We start from the raw sequence: 19992 nt of genomic DNA on the forward strand, positions 1-19992 counted from the left end.
TCTTCCTCTCCTTCTGCCCATCTTCCCCGCTCATGCTCTCTTCCTCTAAAATAAAATAATGATAATAACAATTAAACAATAAATGACATACAGTTTATCTTAATAAAGTGTCCAGTTCACTGTCAAGAACTTTATGAAAAACGAATGTTCAGGAAACAATTCCAGGTAACTTGATCAATCAATAAATTATATTTTGTCAAATATATAATTTTGTCTATCTGATTAATTTTATCTTCTAAGGAAAATGTACTTATTCTGTGTCAATTTAACTTTTAGAGAGGTTGAAATTCAAAATACAAATCTCCAAATGATATTTTTCTATTAGTAGCTTAAAATTATTAAACATTATGTAAATATATTACAGTAGTTAAATTGGCCATTGAAATTCATTGATGTTTGATTTCATTTCTTTCTGCTGTAGACACAGAACAACTTGGCTTTGCAACAGAAAATCTTTCTATTCTAATTCCTCCTCACTGCAACATGAAAACATTCTGTAAGAGAATCATTTTTAAAAACTGCAATGGCTCTTATTTAAAAAAGGAAATAGTGGCACCATTCTAATGACATGAAAACTACAAAGAGTAGTAGGAAAAACACGCAACAGTATGTCTAAAAACCTACATTCCAGTCCCAGTTTTATCACTTATTAGCCCTTGGGGGGGGGGGGGAATCATGTATCTATAGTAGAATGAATTTTGAGCAAAAACGTGTATGATCAGTTGAATAAATTTGGGTTTTTTTTAATAACCACTTCCTCTCATAATTCATCAATAATCAAATCTTCTAAATGTCAAAGAAACTAGCAGCAAACGTTCGTCACTACTGCCTTATTTCTGAACATATCCGTACCGGTAATAGAACACTTGACCTTGCGAATCTACGGCGGTCGCCTTACAGAAATGGAGTCAACCGGCCCTCTCCAGCGCCCAGCACAGACGCTGGCCTATGGTAGATACTCAATAAAACACACGGCACGAAAAAAACGCTCTGGTGGACGGGAAGCATTTTCTCCTGTTGAGATTCAGCTCCCAAGTTCAAGTGAAAAAAATATATATATGAGAAGAGCTTTAGAGTTGAAAAGATTATTTAACGCTCATTTCAAAATGCAGAAGTAGGTCCTTTCTGCTTCTATTCAAAGCCCTTCTGCTTTGAAGTGCTTTCAGTCGGCGGGCCAACTGGACCTAATTGTGCCATTGTGCGGTGCGCTGCACGAGTTCCCATGCAGAGTGAAGAAGGAGCCAAGGTCCTTGTCTGGAGAAATCCGTAATCGAATATCCACCAGAGGGCTGCTACGGGATGTTTGAAACCACAGTACATTTCCAAGCCACCATGATGAAGCCATTTCTTACACTCAGTCTCTGACTGAGTCAATAGTTTTGCCCTTTTCCTTTTCTCGGCGTCAGGGTCACTAAGCCCTCCGTTCGCACAGCCATTTGTCTGTGGCTAAGGGGGGTAAGCTCTGGATTAGCAGAATGAAATGTCCCCGCCATCCCGGCCTCCTTAGGCTCCTTGACCGGTGAGCCCTGACTTGTCTCTAGACTGGAGGCTGGCCTCAGGGTTCATGGTCGTCCTCACACAAGAGGGCTGAGGAGTCTCAGTGGTCTCTGTCCCCGGTCTTTCCCCAGAGATGCGCTCGGTCGTGGTGACGGAGAGCTGAAGGACTCGGGAACATTATTCAGTGTTCCAATTATTAGCCAAAATGCAAGCAGAGGGAGCAGGGAAATAATATCTTTTGCTAATTATCCGAATGGATGAGCTGACAGAACTTTACGCTCTCCCACGAGAGCCAAAGGGTCATGGATCCCCGGCCAGCTCTGGCCAAGCTGGCCGGCTGCCAAGGAGCACAGGGCCCGCCGTCTGCCCTCCTGTTCCGCTCACCTGCTGGTCTGGGGCTGCTGCTGGAGGCCCCTTGCGCTTTTTACCTAGGAGGGGTTGGGGGGCTTTTGTTGTTTCAATAACAGTTTGTTGTAAGGGCAGATCGTCTGAGTGTCAGAAAAAAAAACATTTAAAAATTAAGTTTCCTGAACACAGAAGCCTAGGTCTGTTTTAAAGCATCCACCTGTGCTACTGAAACGTGTGATGATGTCTCAGCGCCTTATTTTTCTCGCCAATAAGGCAGAAAACTATCGCCGGTGAATTTCGTATCCACCCATGTATTCATTAATCTCTCCAAATCATCTCACCGAAGACTCTTCTCTTTCCTCCTCAGCCCTGGTGGCTCAGCATGTCAGCAGAGCCCGGATCGCACTCCGCTTGCAAGTTGCATCTGGGCACGAGCCTGTTGGTTCCGTTCTGTCCAATGGCTTCCAGCTGCCCTCCTAACCCCGCACAGATGTCTCACAAGCCGCGCTCCGCTCTTGGAGGGTGGGCAGAGCAAGCAGGGCAAATCCATCACCCAACAACTTACAGCACAAGACCCGTGGAAGGTGAGTCACTGACACCATACCCGTATGCAAAGCAAGTACGTGACACGCTGTACGTTCTCGCCAGCCTCAGTCCTTATATTGAAACTTTTAGACATTTGCAGCAAATATCGTCCGCCCTCTATCCACCTTTTCCACTTCATTGAACCTCTCAAAGTCTCTGGCATTACCTTTCTCTCACACCATTACCTCCAGTACAAATGAGCTACTTCGGAGGTTCCTGCTTCTCATCTTCCCAGAAATATTCCATTTTCTCTCTGTGCCTCAAGACCCCCAGCCTTTTTAAACTCCTCTGAAGCTCCCTCTGCTAAGAGACATAATGCGACCTATTGTGTTCTATTACGTGAGGTAGATAATTTCGGGGAGCATTTTCTAGCCCTTTCTGGACAGAGTCAGGGCAACAAAACAAAATTTGCTAGCAAAGAGGTCCGAAAAAGCAGTGGATAAGTAAATGCAAATTGCTAGGGATGTGGGAATCCACTTCTCTTATTAGCATGCCTGCTTTTGATTGACAGAATTGGACTTTGAGCGTAGCAAAATTCTAAGTTGGCTCCATTTGGCCTTATGAGAAAATATATAGTATTTGCCGTTCTTCGAAGAAAACAAAACGAAAAACAATGCCATACCAATGCCTCAGTGACTCAACACATGAGGTAGAGTTTCCTTTGTCCGTCATGCATGCTAAAACTCTCCAGGGTTTCTTTCTGTCCTGGTGTTACTGCTGGAGATGTAAGATCACAGGTACAAGGTTGAAAGGGACTGGAGACGTCTCATCCAAACACTTCACTTCGAATATTATTGTTATCTCCATGTCACATATAATTTTCACAAAGGCTTAGAGATGTTTCAAAACAAGAAGGGCTGGGTCTTGCCTCAATCCGCATCGCTAGTTTGTGCTTGAGCTGAAATGTGAACACTAGCCTATAGCTAGTGCTTTTTAGACACTTTACTATCTAGTTATTTGATCTGTAAATGTGTGTGCATGTACACACACACACACACACACGCACTCTTCACATTTGTCCTCTTTAGTAACCAAAAGGTACTGTGCATTATTTTCTGTTTTGCCCATCGTATTGACAATAAACATAAAATCCAGAGTCACAAGTTATAGAGATATTTGAATTCTTACACATTGCTAGTGGTACATTTGAGTTGTGAAAAAGAGTGACAATATATCAAATATGCAAAGAATACTTTTACAGCCCTTTGCCTATTTTAGCAGGTCCAGGCAGAAAATAGATGACTCACTCAAAGGGTATAAAGGAAGAGAGACAAATGAACGTGCTACTTACGGGGCCATGGTCTGGGGGACGAGAACCAAAGCATGGTAAAACATTTATGTAGAGACTAGCAGCACGGGGGAGGCATTCCTACCTCTGCCACAAAGAGGGTAAGTCCATCACTGAAGAGACCCAACCATGAAGGAAAAGGGAAAGAGAATACACCACGGAACTCGGTCACTGCCAGACCTGGGTCCACTGAGTAGGAGGCAGAGATAAATGTCCCGATTTCTCTCTTCTCCTGCCGGGCCAGTGCCTCCCACTGGACAAAACCAATGGAAAGCCAGAGTCCCAAGTGATGAGGCTCATGACTGTGACTCTCCCTGGGCACCATACATGACAGGGAAGGACAGCACATGGATCACAGGAAAATAAGAAGCAGAGAATAAACACATTTGCCGAGCCACTTCTGAACAAATAAGCTGAGCTTTGTGCAAAAGTGTTGGCACGAAAATGTTAATTGCGGTATAATTGGTAAATGCCAATATTGGAAATGACATTATCAGCAGTAAGATATTAGACAAGTCAATTCTATATGTGACCTCTAAGTTTTCCATGGGAATTAGGGTATGACTTTAAAGGCGTGCTGTAAAGAGTGTTTGTTGAAATGGGCATATTCACACAATGTTAAAATGAGAAGCCTATAAAACATATACATGTTTTATTTATGCATACCTATGTGTGACTAGGGATGTATAACTACATACTTTTATTGATGCTTGTATTACAACTAAACTGATTTGTCAGACCTAAAATGAAGAATTTAAATTAGATTGGAATTAGGTTAAACCAATCTGTAAGAGAGTGACCTTCTTCCTTAAGGAATTTTAAATATTATTTATTGTCTTTCAAATTCAACTAGAATCCTACGGCAGAGTTGGGGTAGAGCCTTTGTATTGGAGTGGAAGTGACATTATGATTTCACGAACATTGAATAGATGTTTTTCATGTAAGAACGAATTTAAAGCTATTAAGACAAACAGGGTACAGATGTCCTCTAGGTCAAAGTCAGCTGGTGGGGAACCATTTGGCTAATAATCCCAGGTTTTAGGTATCGTTGAGCTTAGAAAACAGGGTATTAAAAAAGCATATTGTTGACTATTGTCAAACACAATCGATTAAAACAATTGGCCATCTTGCAATCCAGAAAATTATCTGGATTATCCATAAAATTATGAATAATTTTTAATTATTCATAATTCATACAATTCAATATTTTAATATATTGGTTCAATATTTTAATATATTGGTACCTGTAGCTTCTGATTTTTGTCTGCCCTGTTTTCCCTATTTGTATAAGTTTTAGTTGAAAAACATATTGTGACTTTTTTCAGCTGATAACCATAACTAAACTAGTAGGATACTAGGTGACTAGGCACTGAAAAATAAACACATTCTCTACAACGTAATGTCATCATAGAAGGACCCTAGAACATTCCGTTACTTAAATACCCAGATCTCCTCATATATAGATAGATGTTTATTCTTCAGGGATCAATTTCTTTGGTGTAAACCTTCATCTGGATTTAACAATAAGAAATGTGTGAAACATATTATTTTGACTAGCCTAAGAAAGTACACTTACTATATTACTTCATATTGTCTTGATTAATAGGACATGTGACTATTTCTGTCTAGGACAAATGATAATTTTGTTCAGGTAAAAAGCAAAAAGGTAAAAGGGCCGTTGTTGAAAAGAAAACAAACAGCAAAAAATATCAAACTGTACTATAACAATATTGGAAAATTATGAGACACAGACCCCAAATTCTAAGCTCTCAGATAAATCAAACAAAACTGTACGGCTGTCATACCCAAAAAGGATTACTGTAGAGGGAAAGAAAAATGACATGAAAACGTAAATAATGACCCAATGGTGGTATTTGGAAGTCAACAAAGGATAACAGGCTAAGCACATGCTAAAAGTTTGACAAATTTTTAAAAATGAAAACAAAACTTAGAAAGAAGAGCAAAATAAATAACAACAAAAACCATAGTGTTTGCATCCGGGAGAAATTTTATTTTCTGTCATTCACCTTCTATCATTGCTGCTTCCCCGGAATACTCTCACAATAACCGGAATTAACTGATACCTGCAAGTAACTCGCTTCTCCTAGCAATGGCCCAATGACAACCTCCATTCACAAACAGCCAAGACACAGATTCTGGATCGTTTTCTTAAATGGTTACATAATGTTCTAATCGATTCAAAGATTAGAATATCACACGCACGTTTTGAAAATCGGAGTCCTGTGAACAAAGCTCTGTGTTATACAATGAAATACTCTTTCTCTCTCTCTCCATCCCTCACTTCTTTCTTCCCTCCCTCCCTCTCCTCATTCTTTCTCAAATTATCATAAGTCTAATTAATACTGCCTATTGTGTTTTTTATTTCCTCCTCTTTCAGGGCGGGGAAATTTCAGTCAACACTTGTATATGATTTTTCATTTATGATAAACAGTTCAGTTGATCTGTATTTGCAAGTGGTCTTCAATTAATTATCCATACCTGACAAAAGGTGATCAATTTATTTAACATAGGTGGAAACTTAAAGATCCCTTAAGACGATAAACCAATATATCCTAATCATTTGCCCGTTAGACTTTTTAATGCAAACTTTTCCTCATTTGCTGTATGGCAGTTTCAGAAGGCAATGTACAGCCAAGCCCGTAGCCTCTGGAGCCCAATTGCCTAGAGTTGTACATCCAGGCTCTGCAACTTACTGACCTTGAGCAAATTAACCTGTCGGTTCCTCAGTTTCTTCTGTATAATGGGGATAATAAGGTAGTTGTTGTAAAACTAAAATGAGCTAATATTGGTAAAGTTTTAGAATGGTTCCTGGCATTTAGGAAGTGCTATATGTATCTGCTAAATAATGAATCAAAAACCTTATTAACTTCATGGAATTTAGCTAGGTAATGAACCAGCTTCTGACCAACCAAAATAGATACCGCTAATTATGCTGAGTTTTAGGTCTAAGGTTGAAACAATGAAAAAATATGCTTGCTAATGAGAGTATATTGAGAGTCACATCACTGAAATAATGACCTTCCTTCCAGTCTTCAAAAACTCTTGAAGTGGTTGCACATACGAATAAAAATAGCCATCTTTGCAGACCTTTAATAAACGTTTTCTTCCTTTCCAATCAGTTTAACTGAAAACTAGTTGAGAGATTTAAATAGCAAGAGGTCTGATTTTTGGTTCTAATGTTTCGGAGGCACATACCTACAAGAAGATTTAAGTTTTAATGCAAACCCCCATATCATCATGATCAGAAACAAGTCAACCCCAGTAGGTAAAACACTGCTTTAAACACACAATTTTTTTAATACTTTCTGAAAGAAAGAGAATATAGAGAATATAACTTACTAAAATAATGACCCCATATCAATATAGCACCTTCACTCTAATGTAAATGGAAACTATAAAAAAGTAATTTATAATAAATGATAGGCAATTCTACTCATTAATACTCAAGCACCCTGAGATTGGAAAACATTATGAAGTTTGCAGAACCTTAGCTATATTCAGAGTCACCACGTTTGTGTGAATTACACATGTAGTGGAGACAGAGATCCTACTGTCAGAGATCTATTAGTCCCATAAGTGGTGTCCCCATGAGTCGCATGATTTTCTGAAATGATGTATGATGTTAAGTTCTTGGGGAAGAAGACAAACTGGAATTTTCTCTCAAGTCACGCGGGTTGTGTTTCTGGAAAAGTGGGAGTATTTGAAAAGTGTACAGAAAATTCTTTGAATTTATTGTAAAACTAACTTGGACTCTAGACTCAATAATCAGAAACCAACGTCCAACTATAAATGCACAATTCACAGTGCCTAGTGTGGTTCATTCAGTAAGTGCAGAAACCCTCTACAATATTATGACCACCAAAGAGCACTTCAGTGTTCCAAAATTCTCCCTCGAGGTAGTATCTCTGTTACTGGGAACCACTGTTCTAGACTCTGGCACTTCAGAAAAGATGTAAAGGTTTTACTGAAATATGTGAAGTGAATAAAAATGAAGTTATACAGATGATGCATTTTCACAATGTCAAAGTACTCTGTTTTTAAGTGCTGACTTTAAAAAGGGTCTATATTGGAAATATAAAGAGGGAACAGTTGAGGGTTGAAACTGAGAATAGTTGCACTTTTTGAAGGAAGAAACTTGATATTGATTCGTCTTTAAAGATGATTACCATTGGGTAAAAGGATTCTTTCTACGTGTTACTGGGGCTCTAGATTGGACTCCAGAGTGCAAATGGGTTGACTTCATTTCCATATCTCTATACTAGCAGTCTGGTGCAATCTATAACAAAGACCAGCTTCACTGAACACTTAACCAGATATGACGTATTGCAGGAAAGGCAATGGAGCTTCTGACCGTGGATGCCATGCCTGACTACTCAACTAAGTGACACAGCCTAGTTCTTGTTTCATTCGATTCTCATCCTTATACATCAAGAGGAACAGGAAAGGTGGAAAGAGAATTCAAAGAAACTGTCTTTAAGACTCGGGATCGAACTTGTGTAATTCTTTACCTACACTGCATGCAGGTAGAAAACTTTCTCCCACATTCGTCTGCTACAGCTGCCAAAACAAAGCACCATAGATTTGTCAGTGTAAAAGACAGAAATGTAATTCTTCACAGTCCTGAAGGCCAGATGCGCCAGATGTCTGAGATCAACGTTAACAGGGTTTGTTTCTTCTGACTCCTGCCTTCTGGGCTTGTAGGTGGCCACCTTCTCCCAAGGTCTTCATGTGGTCTTTTTCTGGGCCTTTCTGTAGCCAACTTTCCTCTTCTTAAAAGAACATCAGTTGTGTTGCATTAGGGCCCACCCTCGTGACCTCACTTGAAGCTAATTAAAACTTTAATTAAATTAAGGTTAATTCTTTAAAGACCTCGTGTCTTGGTACAGTCACATTTTAAGGGTTGGGGTTAGGACTTAGACATATGAACTCTGAGGGGATGCAATTCAACCCATAGCACTACCTACTTATGGTTGCTATAAAATATCACTAGGGAGCCTAATTGGAACCAAGAGACTGAATAAGCACAATTCTCCAACAACACTCCAGTGCTCCCTAGAAAGGCAAATGTGTTCTACTCTGAGATCCCCTGTTACTTCTTACCCTGCAACCTGAACGCTGACTCCTATGACCCATGGGTTATCTTTCTCTGGGGTCAGAAATAGACCAAGTCTGAAGAGATAAATGGGTGGAGCAGGGCATTTAGGGTGACATCTCCCCTCTCCACCTGGATGCATCTCCACCATCTTTAAAAAATTCATGGTAACGTTCACATGGTGTGTCAGGAAATAAACCAAGAGGCTGCCTTTTCTTATTTGCACTGTCCACGTGCACACTTGGGGCTGGTGGAGAGATGTCACCCTAAAAGCGCTGGTGAAGGCAGCTTGTTTGTTCGTTGCTGAAGCACAGAAAGATTAGCAGGAGTTAATGAACAGCAAGGGTGTATTCAGGTGAAGGTGAGAGAAGAAAGTTAATAAAACAGAGCTCATGAATATTGAAATAACCTGAAAATAAATTAAATAAATTCAACTCATTCTAGCTCAGCTTTGAAAACTCTTACTGTTCTTAATTTTTGTAACATAGAACCTTCTGGTTTTCTCCCTAGCCATTGGCCACTCTGTCTCAATCACCCATGCTTCCTCATACTGCCCAGTTTAGCTTTGAAATATTGGGGTGCTCGAAGACTCTATTCTTACATGCCTTCCTTTTTCAATCTTCACATTCTTCTCAGGTGATTTTGTATAATTTATGTCCAGACCCGATTTCTACCTGAAACCCCAGGCCAGATGTTTATCTACGTATCTGACATCCAAACTTGAATTTCTCCTGGGCATTACAAATTTTAATATCCCAAAAGAGAAAAATTGTCTTCACTACAGATCTTCTGCCCGAGCCCTCCTCGTTTCAGTAAATGGTGTCATTAGGCATGCAGTCACTTAATAAAAAATTTAAAATAAATACATAAATGCATAAAAATAGAAGGCGTACTTGATTTCCTCTTCCATTAGTAGATCCAATGACCTTAACTTCAAAATCTCATCCAAAACATCCATTTCTCCCCATGTCCATTAGGATTATGGCAGTTCAAGCTATCATTACCTTGCCTGACGTGACAATAGCTTTCTAATTGACTTGCCTTCCTCCTATTCTGGCAACTCTATCTGGCTCCTCTCTCTCTCTTGAACACCTCATTACTTACTCTTCTCCGGGTTACTCCTTGGTCTCTAATCAAATTGAGCTACGGCACCACAATTATACTATACACGTTCCCAGTTTAGAGACTTGTAAAAGCTATTCCCTTCACACACAGAGAAAGAAGAAAGAAAGAAAGAAAGAAAGAAAGAAAGAAAGGCCTTTCTTTCCCATCTTCATATGATTAATTCCTTCTTGTTCTTTGAGTCTCAGCTTAAAGAAAAAAAAAACTTCCAGAAGAAGTCCTTATTCATCTATTAAATCTACGGTAGCCCATCAGACTCTGAGTGATATTAATATTAATTTCATGCAATCATTTAGCAGGGTATTTATGAATAATATTTCATCCCATCCCATTATGATGTAACACCTAGGAGATAGGCATCTTAATGGTTCTGTCCAGTGCTCTTTATACTCAGTGCTTAAAACAATGCCTAACTCATGGAAGGAAGTCACTAAATATTTGTGGAGTGAAACGAATGAATGAATGGATCTTTGTACGAGATATTTGCATCACTTACTTCATCTGATATTGTTTTCTCCAAACAGCTGAATGAAAATGAAAGTAGTGTTTCAAAATTGAAATGAGTTATTTAAATGTTATGAACTTGGAAATGCTCTGTAAATATTTTTGTTGGAAAAAGAAACCATCTCGATGTTGCCAGTTCTTCAAAAGCCCAGATACTATATTTACTGGTTCAAAGAAGTGCCAGTTTTCTTAGTGTCACTCTTCTATTTAATAAATTCTTATTTTCTAAATTATAAAATTATTTTTCTCCACATTACTTAAATTTATTTTTGTTTCAAATGTAAATAATGCAATATAAATATTTTTATTTTTTCTGGTATGGAGGGCTGTTATGGTAGAGATTATTCTTTGGCAAGACAGAAGAAATAGAATTTGACAGAATAGTGGATTAATGATGCATTTGAGGCTAATCATGCATTGTTTTCTTTCCTTGATGTTTTGAAATATCCATGTTCTTTCGTCAGCTTTCCTGTTGGAGCAAAGGAAGAGTTATCTCTACTTTTTTTTCTCTGAACCCAGTCTTCTCACTTTGCTCTTAATCTCTTAATCTGCCCTCTAGAAGACTATGAACCATAAATTGCTTTTTTATATATATAGTTTTTAATTTAAATTTATTTTCTTCCTCTGATTCCTTCCCTAAGGAGTGCTAGGCAAAAATAATAATTTGGGGATTGATTTAAATACTAATATCTTGGAAACCCTTCCTCTCATGTTTGAATAAATGTTACATTAAAGTCAACTGATCACTCTGTAGTCACAGAACTACGTGAAAAATAAAATAGCACAAAGGTTAAGGTAATATTTGGATTTGATGTCTTTATTAATATTTACATTCATATTGTCATTTTTGGGAATCCACAGTAACCAGTTTTAAAGTACTTTCTCCTTCACCCAGTTTTCGTCCATTGGTTTCATGTACTTGATGTTACAGACACCATGGAATGTGAGCTAATGCTCTGAATTCAGGAATCGAGGTTTCAAGACTTAGACCTTCACAAACTGTTTGATGTTCTGATGATATTCTGTTGACATGGTTTTGTTTTCTGTTTCTATTATTGAGGTTTATTCAAAAATGAGAGCTGGAATATGGTCATCTTCTTTACATTTCTTTGTGCTTCAAGCAATTGGACAATGAGGAAAGGCTAAAGGTAATCATTCCAATAACAGTCTTCAGCAGAAATAAGTAAGCAAAGGGTATTTGCTGGCTGAGATCATCTGGGTAGCTTTCTTCCTCATTTTTCTTAGAGAAACCAAAATATCTATGTTGGGGTTATTTTTTTTTCTGAAAATAAGGATCATATGCTGTCTGATATTTGAACTCAAATAAAGGAGAAGAGTTATTTAATTTCTCTGTATATTATTTCCAGAGTAGTCTTGAGAAGCTAATTAGTTTGTTAATTATCATAAAACAATTTTGTCAGGTCTTGAGTAATCTTCAAATGCAGTGATCAGAGAAATAGAATTCAGCTGAGCAACTAAAATTTGCTAAATGAATGAATGAGAATGCTTTACTCGGAGACATTTACACAGAATGGATCTGTGAGGTAGATGCTTTAACTAAATATTTATTATAAAAGGTCCTCACCGAATCGTTAAGGGAAATTCTACTGCATTACTGATTTCCACCACCAAAGGCAGTAAAGTTTGACTCGGGTTTGAAACTGGAGTTTAGTTTTAGTTTTATGAAATCCCATTTTCAAATGGGCATTTTGGAAACATTCTGGCTAGAAGTCTTATGAACTATATAAAAGTATGGATTTTTGTGTATCTGTTTTATTATAAGGTTCAAATCCCAATTCCTAGTTTTGGTGAATCCTACTCAAGTGGGGATGGTGGCCAGTGCCATTTTCCTAGGACACACCTACTGTGTGCAACTTTTCTTTTTTACTCATTTCTCCATTTGCCCTAATTTGGCTCTCTGTGAGTCATAAATTCCGAGCAAATTCCGATAAAGGATGTCAAGTTAGATGAGGAGGAAAGGACGGAACTGATTATGCTGTTTGACGCAATGATGGTGATTTGGGAACAAACGTGGGGAGAAGGATCGTAGGCCACAGACTAGTTTCGTACAACGTTGGATCTTTTCAAATACGTTTGTGATGTCGCCAGGTATCTTGCGACTAGTTCAGTTTGATTTTCTATATGCTCAGCCTCCTCTTTAAGGAGGCACTGGACAGTCATCAGAGTTGACTATCTTGGCCAAGTGGATCATTTGAAGGTGAAGTTGACTACCTTAGGGTGAGGTTACCTTATGAGTTTTCCTATCAGAAGACCAATCTTGAGAAGGAAAACAGGGGTGCCTGGGTAGCTCAGTTCGTTGAGCTTTTGACTCTTGCTTTCCACTCAGGTCATGAGCTCACGGGTGTGAGATGGAGCCTTGCATCTGTGCTGAGGGTGGAGACTGCTTGAGATTCTCTCTCTCTCCTTCAGCCCGTCTCCCTCACTTGCGCTCTGTCTTTCTTAAATTAAAAACATGAAATTACCTCAGGAAATAGGTTTTTTAGCTAACTTATTCCATTGATTCCCAAAATGGAAATCTGTAAGTGATTTTTATTCTCCCCTGGCAATTTCAGAACGAGGAACAAAAAGGTGTAGAACCTTCTAAGAAATGAAAATGCAGACAGGTAAGTCCATAACCTTTGTAGTAACAACCAATTATTAGCCTAATGTCAGTGACTGGAACTTAAACACGCAAGCATTGTCTTCTCTATCTGTCACTTATGAAAATGATATAGATGGAAAATATGAAAGCTGGCATACCTATGATATGACTTGACATTACCTGTGAAGGAGATAGAATCTTCCCCAACCATCTACAAGCATGGTTCCAAACGATTACAAGCAGAGACAACACTAAATAGTCAAATAATTGTTTTCTACTATCTAGTACTACTTCTTGGCCCCTGGAATTGTATCACTCTGACAAAAAAAGAAGAAAAAAACACCACACAGAATGATGACATAAATTAAAAGATAGGTCTCTCCTGAAGGTCACCCACTTGTGGACATTTTGACCCTCAGACACAACCTCACTTCCATTAGGTCTCTTAAGGGACTGGAGATTTGCCTTTGGGATGGTAAGAAAGTTCAGTTCCAACTTGCTGTGTGGGTACTTAGGTATTCCTGAACGGAAGATCAGGAAAAACAAATTTAAAAGAATGTCACACTAACTTTGAAATGAGAACAATTTTCATCTCACACCCTCAATTACAGCATATGCAACTAAAATGAAGGACTGCATTATCAAATTCATGAGTTTTCAAAGAAGGATTCGTTTATGTCACCCTGCTCAACGTACTAAAACAGGTATGTGTGCTAATATATATTAGAAATATTGTTAAACAAGATATAAATGGAAAAACTATCTTTCCTCTCTCCTCCTCATTCCTGACTAAATACTAATCAAGCAGAAAGTTCAATAGACCAAGAGATCATTAATTACTATATTATCATATAAGCTATCTCGAGTATCATTAAATTATAGTACCACCGATATTTGAATGTTAGCTGAATTGATATAATAGAACTTTAATATTTATATATTCAAATAAAACACATTTTTAAAGGAAGAATTAACCATGTCTAAACTGAGGCATGTAGTTAAAGCCATCTCCAAAATTCATTTTTAAATCATCACCTGGAACAAACTGAAATAGAATTTAGTCTTGGTTTTATGTAGGTAATATCGAAGATAACTATGGGTTCCATAATTTTCTTCAACTCTGAGTACGCTCAAGAGGCCTTATCATTTCCTGGTGCTGGATGAGGCATGGCATCCTTATAGGAATTTAGGGACACTGAACCATGGAACCTAGCTTTAGATGTTTTGGCAGTAACTGTGCGAACTAGCATAACCTGTTTAGACAGTAATTATCACTTCCAAGCCTGCTACATCCAATACCTTCACCACTGCGAATTGAGGACGGAAATAAATTGCAGAGAGATTTAAATCAATCCAGCTTCCTGGATTGATTCCTGGACCAGCTTCCTGGACCAATGAGTGTTTCTGTCCTTCTGTCCATCTGTTTGTTTGGTCTTGAAATGCCCAGATCCCCCAGTACAAAATGTCCTGGTTCCTGGATTATGTTCCCTGGTCTAACCTGGCTGCTAGTTCTATCTAATACCTGGACTGGGTTTCGGATGCTACCTGACGTCATTCAACGTCGTCGGTAGGCCTGGTATCATCAAACACCGGTGAGAAGAAATTGGGGAATGAAAGTCCAAGAAGCACCTAAGGAAAACTTGGAGGACCTTCAATTTGGGATATTCAACACACAGGCATCATGTGTTGTTACAGCATGGAAGGAAGTAATTTCACGTGGAAACCATCTCCCAAATCAGGTTAAGTGTTTATAATTTATACGCCACACGACAAGTTCTCTTAACCTCAACGTATTGTTGATGTTGTCGCTGCTACTGAAAAGTTGTCTGTTGCGTTGCACATGGTCCCCCCTATTATTGTGTACTCGCCAATCTGCTAAGTGTCTAGAAAGAAGAAACTGGTACCATCCAAGATCATTCTAGACTCCGTGCCACAGAAAAGAGTTCATTCTTATCTGGGAAGAGGGTGAAGCCCCCTGGCTTGAGTATATGGTTCTTCCTTCTGTGCTTCTGAAAAGATTCTTCGTGGAAAGATTTTCTCTCCTTCCAGCAACGGAAGATGCTGTAGTAGATTTTGGTCCGGAAAGATCTCAGGGACGAGAAAAAAACTTTGACTAACCCAGGGGGGGCGGGGGGTGAAACAGCAGTCTGCAAATTCTTCTAGCTGAACTGACTTCTTTCAAATTTCCTTGGGCCATTGCCACCCTAACTGAATTTTCCTTGTTATTCTATTCGTCTCTGTCCAGCCTATACTTGTGAAAATTTCTTCTTTTGGCCCCTCTCTCTCCTCAAACTATTGCCTTGGAAAATGGGTCCCCATTGTTCCTAAGGAAAATCCATCCCTCTATACCTATTTTCTAGTCTTAATAGGGTAGTGTCCCCATAATGCTTGGGATTACTGAAAGCAAGAGTGTTCTACTCTTTTAATTGAAGTAAAGACACTTTTCTAAATCTTAGAAAAGGCTCTGATGTTGGCAGATATGTACTTCGGTTCACACGTCCCACATCTTGCCTTGTACTTCTATAGGCCTTCTTCAGAGTCCTCTCAAATTCCAAAGAAATTTCTAAAATTGTATTTCAACATGCATTTTATTATTTCCCACAGGTTTAGTGCCAATTAAATTGCAAATTCTTTACGTCCAATTTCAAATATTTTTTGATAGAAGGTTTTTTTTTTTTTTTTAATACGGACATTTCTGAATGATTTTGAAATGTGAATGTATTGAGGCATGTACTTGAAATTTTGGAACTTCAGTTTGAAATTTTGAGGGGTGCCTGGGCGGCTCAGTTGGGTAAATGTCCGATCAGGTTCATGATCTCGCGGTTTGTGGGTTTGAGCCCCGCGTGGGGCTCTGTGCTGACAGCTCAGGGCCTGGAGCCCGCTTCAGATTCTGTGTCTCCCTCTCTCTCTGCCTGTCCCCGTTCACGCTCTGCCCCTCTCTGTCTCTCAAAAATAAATAAACGTTAAAAATAAAATAAAATAAAATTTTGGTATATTCATTTACATCATCATGAAGAAGAATAATAATAATGGCATTTTCATGTGTCAGATACATCATATAAATTATTTTTAATTCTCACAATAATCTAATTGCATATATATAAAACTTACTCTGATCTTATATGAGGGAATTAAGGTGTATGTTCACAGAGAGGACCGTACAGATTCAATACACAGACCCCAGAGACCAGACTCAACACGCGGTCTAAATTGCTTCCTGTGTACTCTTCTAACTTTTCCGAAATTCTATATACTTATAACACTCAGAAGCAATCCACTTAATATTGTGGATTGTTTTTGTAATTTGATTGTTCCTCGGATAAAACTTTGATTTCTTGGCATTCTTTTTGCAACCCATTTCTAACTAGTTTAATCTCTTGAATAAATAAAATTCTATTTCCAAACTCGAACAGACTTTACAAACATTAAGCTTGCTTCAAAAAGTTGCTTGAGTTCTCAAAAATCTAAAAGGCATGCATACTGCTCCCTGATTATAGTTTAGCTATTGTTCTTTCATGGAACTGGATATTTTCATATGAGTTTACAACTAGGAATTTATAGGTATGTACTAAACTTTTCTTCTAGCTTTTTTTTTTTTTGCCTATTTACTATTTTTCTTGATCCTTCCATTTTTTATCTAGAATTGTGATTTGATATAGCAACACTTAAAAGAGAAACGGTAAACCCGTACAAATGTTAAGTCAATTGTAAGAGTGTTCTCCCTTCCTCTTTAAATCCAAGTATTAATAGGAAATTACTACATATTTTGATATTCGAAGCATACACATTTTATTCATATACCATATTCAGTAATTCCTTGTCCAAAGATAAATGGATAAATGGTATATTTTAGTTTTTCAAAGTTACAGCATTTCTCTGGGGACACTCATTTGAAATTATATTTTCCTTAATCTATGAGATGAATAATGGGAGATTTTTAAAAATAATCACTTTGTAAATTGTAGGTTAGATTTGTCAGAGTCAAAGCTCTGCAATGTCATGGAGAAAGGTGTTGTTTTTTTTTAAGTTTATTTATTTTGAGAGAGAGAGTGTGTGGGAGCAAGAGCAGGAAAGGGGCAGAGACACACAGAGAGAGAGAGAGGGAGAGAGAGAGAGACAGAGAGAGAGAGAGAGAGAGGGAGAGAGAGAGAATCCCAAGCAAGCTCTACACTGTCAGTGCAGAGCCTGATGCAGGGATCTAAGTCACTAACCCGATCATCACCTTAGCCAAAGTCAGATGCTTAATTAACTGAGCCACCCAGGAGCCCCAGAAAGGTAGTTTTTCATTGCAGTTCTGGAAGAACAATTCTTCTAATGTGACTCAGATATATGCATGTTAGACTAAAGTTAAAAGAAAGTTGGGTTTCCAGAAAATGAAGAATGTAATAAAGATGAAGACTAGGTTCCATGTTCTGAATATTATGAATTTGTTTCACCATCGTCTTCCCAGTTTTCTGAACGATGTTTCATACATGCATTGAAGACCAGTGTTTTCTAACTATACCCTTTCCATTAATGTTAAACAATATAAACATGAACTATTTTTTAACAAATACCTTCGGAGCGTTTAGACCAGGTAACACTAATTGTCATGTATTTCTCTGAGACCTTTAAAATATACTGGGATTTGGGGAGTCGATTTTAGTTTATGTCCTCTTCCTCATCAGCCTTTCATACACTTAACATCTGATTATGACGTGAAGCATCTCGCCGTGCCCAGGGCCAGTTAGCACTGCCGAAAGCCCAGATTCCAGGTGGATTTTCTCTATACCAGAAGCTTTCCCATTAGACTCAACCACATTCTGTTCTTTCTCACTAGAGAATGCATCCTACATAGATCCTATAGAACCAGAGAAATGAGTGCTAAATTCTTCTTGGAGTGTGCAGTCACACTGGCAAGCGTTTCTATTCTAGACACTTTTGTTTTTCTCAGGGAATTCACTGATTTCTGGGCACAGTTGAACAGCTTGTTTTCCAGAAGGAAATTCCAATCCAAGGACTTTACCTAGAGATATACCAGTGTTTTTCGACTTATTGAAAAGGCCTGAATTTTCTCAGTGCCCCATTCAACAGAGTTAGTCACTTCAGAGTGTCCATAAAACCAAAATATTTGGACTCTTTTTGCCATTTAAGTTCCAAAATGTAGGGAGGACTTTTGAGATAGTTTTCCATGCGACAGACTATTTGAAGATATCTGGAATGAGGATGATGATGATATTTTTCTCTCTCTGATGATACTCATATTTGAAGAATATGTGAAGATACTAGAATGGTTACCTAGTCAACATTTACTTGAATAAATGTTAGTATCAAAGTGATGAGGACTTATTCTAATCTCGTTATTCAACCACTGGCCACCAGCTTTGAGGGCAAAAGTGTTCTCTCTCTTGCTCAGAGGTGAAATCCTAGTACATAGCACAATGTCCGGTTCAATAAGAGCAAATATTCAACAAGTATTCGACTAAATGAACGATGACTATATTTCTAACGAAGCAATAACTTGTCTCCAAATATGGGGTCATGTTAACATTTAGAGAACAAGACTCCAGTGATTTCTGTTGAAGAAGAAGAGGATGTGAGTGGTGGGAAACAAGGAATGGCTATCCTTTCTGATTGTATATAACTCCACTTCCAAAATAATGCAATGTGCCCATCTTCTTTCCCCACCATGCCTTTGTTTTCTCTGTGTTCCTTTGGTCCACTTAGTTTCACTATTCTCAAGCTTGGATTAACCTTCTATCCAACCAAAGAAACGTATTTCAGACCATCATATCCTATCTTCAATTACGGTATTTGCAAGTACAACCTAAGGCACGTGTTGATAATGGGTCTTTGGAACAAGGCACGCCTTGTTTACCAGATCTAATGGACAGCTCATGGAACTGTAGGTCCATCCACTGGTGCCTCAGTTTCACAGGATCTTGAAGGTTAATCAGACCAAACGGGCTTTAGTAGCTTGTACCTTCTAACTAATCGCTAGATTTATAATTGAAGTAAAAAGGAAGTGTATCTTTAATATGTGATGACGATAATGATAGATTGGATAGGGAACTTTTAGCGTCAGAATCTAAGGGATGTCTGATCCTTCCACCATTAAAGTCCTATATCTTTAAGTATACTGTGAATCCCAATGTTTGTCTCTACTTACACATTGAAAACAAAGGTAGTTGCATTACAAAGCATGTGGCATCACTCATTTTCAAACGTGGCAAAGTGCATGGAAAACAGATGAAGGTAGGTTCTTAGCTCACACGGGAATGAAATAAGGCTGTAGTACTCGACAGCACAGTGGTGATGCAGGATGATTACATATGTGTCATTAAAATGAGGTTTGGTTTGTTTGTTTTTACTCATTAAGAGAAATGATCGCAAACTGGTCAGAATGCTTTTTGGAAGGAAAAAAAATCACCCTCAGGTATACTATTTTCTGTTACAAAACAATTAAAGAGGCACTTACTTCCAGGTCTTTTTGTTCAGTACCCTAAGCAATGGAATCAGTTCAATCTGCTTGAGATAGATACCCATTGAAAGGCATCCACTGAGATACTGAAATGGTAACACTTGCAATTGTTTCCTCTTTTATCCTTTGATTAAAACACTTAAACACCACTCTAGTGGAGTTTAGTGCAATGGTTAAAATAGACACAGCTATAAACTGACTTCTGAAAAGTTGTGTTATCTCACAATATATTCTTTTTTTTTTTCCCTGTGACTGGTTTCTTTGAGCTCTTACACATGGTTGATGGCATTTCTCTACCATAGAGGTTTTGCAAGCATTCATTGACTTTTGACAGTCTGTGGGAATTCAAATAGAAAAGGGGCATTTTATTACCCATAAGAATGTGTTTACTGTATCATTTTATAGGAGCAGAATTTTACAGCATGAGTGTGCAGTGTTTTTTTCCCCTGTTAGTCATCTGTGTGTTTCTTCAT

The 19992-nt window shown here is 38.3% G+C and overlaps 1 long non-coding RNA gene across 2 annotated transcripts in view; it reads left to right on the plus strand.

The window, feature by feature from the left end:
- LOC122236465 overlaps positions 1-19992 on the plus strand; it is a 36255-nt gene that overhangs the window by 16077 nt on the left and 186 nt on the right. Inside the window, exons 3-6 of one of the 2 annotated variants that reach the window (XR_006214542.1) lie at positions 2213-2429; positions 11518-11605; positions 13031-13081; positions 13671-13763. This is a non-coding gene — a long non-coding RNA (uncharacterized LOC122236465). The remainder of the gene's footprint in view (positions 1-2212; positions 2430-11517; positions 11606-13030; positions 13082-13670; positions 13764-19992) is intronic. The other variant, XR_006214543.1, reaches the window with a different exon arrangement.

The sequence above is a fragment of the Panthera tigris genome, chromosome A2, assembly GCF_018350195.1.
Source record: "Panthera tigris isolate Pti1 chromosome A2, P.tigris_Pti1_mat1.1, whole genome shotgun sequence".
Lineage (NCBI taxonomy): Eukaryota > Metazoa > Chordata > Mammalia > Carnivora > Felidae > Panthera > Panthera tigris.